Source organism: Limulus polyphemus, unplaced genomic scaffold, assembly GCF_000517525.1.
Source record: "Limulus polyphemus unplaced genomic scaffold, Limulus_polyphemus-2.1.2 Scaffold1437, whole genome shotgun sequence".
Classification (NCBI taxonomy): domain Eukaryota; kingdom Metazoa; phylum Arthropoda; class Merostomata; order Xiphosura; family Limulidae; genus Limulus; species Limulus polyphemus.
The window spans coordinates 26,035-27,909 of NW_013667047.1; positions in this window are offsets into that span (position 1 = coordinate 26,035).

Sequence of the window (1,875 nt, forward strand, 5' to 3'; positions counted from 1 at the left end):
ACCTGTGTAGTAAAATATAATAAATAAGGATAACTACCTAAGGTACATAGACAGAAAATTAGTAGTCACAAATAAAAAATAAACCGATAAAGAAGCTGAGCAACTTCGTCAGCTTAGTGAAAACATTAGTTATTATGTATAAAATCGTTGGCATAGTTTAATGGTGCCATCTATTGTAACTAAGAAATACTAAATATTTCTACTTATTTAAAAAAAATTAAATGTGATTTTTTTTTTTACATTTCTTACTATAAGAATGATTGTGAAACCCCTTATTAGATTAGGGTATTCCAAGAGTTGACGGTTGGTGCTGTTGACTAGCTGCACTCTCTCTGGTCAGCAGTTCAAAATTAGGCACAGCTTTCAGTTATGGGCTCTTTACGAAAATGACAGTCAATCCTGTTCACTTCACAAAACCGAACAAAGCTTTTGTGGCGGAGGGTGCTGCTAGCTGCTCTGTGTTTAGTCAGTAGTTCAAAATAAGGCACAGCTTTATCTTTCAGTTGTGGGAACGTTCATTACAACAAAAATCAACCGTTGGTAAAGTTTGCTCTTAATGTTTGTTTCATGCAACGTTATTGTTACATTAAAGAAATGTACGTTATATTGGTTCTTTCACATAAATAAAACATACCGTGAGTTTAATTGCTTTATTGATCAGCCACTAACTAAAAATATTTATGGATGACGATTCCCTCTTAATAAGTAGTTACAATTCGAGAACTGGTCAAACATAGCTTTAAGCCATGTCTCAACAAATTTTTAAGATTTAGCATTTGTCCACTACTAACAATGAATCGGAATCGGTCCGAATTAATTTCTAATATTAAGTCTTTATTGTTTATCAAAGAATGGATCAGAATTGTGTCTCAATCAGTTCTTTATATTTAGTTCCTGTTTGTTTGTTTGTTTTGAATTTCGTGCAAAGCTACACGAGGGCTATCTGCGATAGCCGTCCCTAATTTAGCAGTGTAAGACTAGAGGGAAGGCAGCTAGTCATCACCACCAACCACCAACTCTTGGGCTACTCTTTTACCAACGAATAGTGGGATTGACCGTCACAGTATAACGTCCCCACGGCTAAAAGGGCGAGCATGTTTGGTGTGACAGGGATTCGAACCCGCGACCCTCAGATTGCGAGTCGAGCGCCCTAACCACCTGGCCATGCCATGAAACTGTGTTTCAACTAAATCTTCTTGAGCAAACACGAATTAAAGCTTTGTACCATCTATTTCTTAGTTTGCCTATTATTAACAAAGTAAATTCTTTATGATAAGATAGCTTCTGCCATCTATTGGTTAAAATGCCAACTAAAGGCTCTAACTGTAATTTAAAAAAAGAAGAAAAAAAAAGACCTTTACTTTCCTGATAACAATCAAAAGTTTTTTTATTACCTGGAGAGTAAAGGTCGGTTTTTAAACTCTATTACAAAAAACGTCTAAATTCCTCTACTATGCACTAAAACTTCTGAAAAACAAAGCCTCAAAAGTTAAACACCATAATATAATATTGTTTAATTAGGTATAGCCTTTATGATATTCAAAATATGCTGCTTCTGTAATAATATTGAATATGCTTTGTACCAAAACAAGTAACATTTGGGTCGGTTGTGCAATAGATCATTAAACACTTGATGGGGTGTGTGCTAAACAAAACCTTGGTGAATTCTTATGAAGTTCGGCATAAAAATCTATTGGGGGTTGAGAAAGGTGAGAAACGGCCGACTTGTGGTCAGTCCCTAAGAGATTATAGCACTAAATGTCTAGAGGATTATTCGAAGAACATCCGCCTTACTATGTTTAGCGGATTTGGAAACTAGAAAGACTTCTAAAATTATGAGACGTTTTAATCCGATGTCAGGAAAACAGTTGTGTT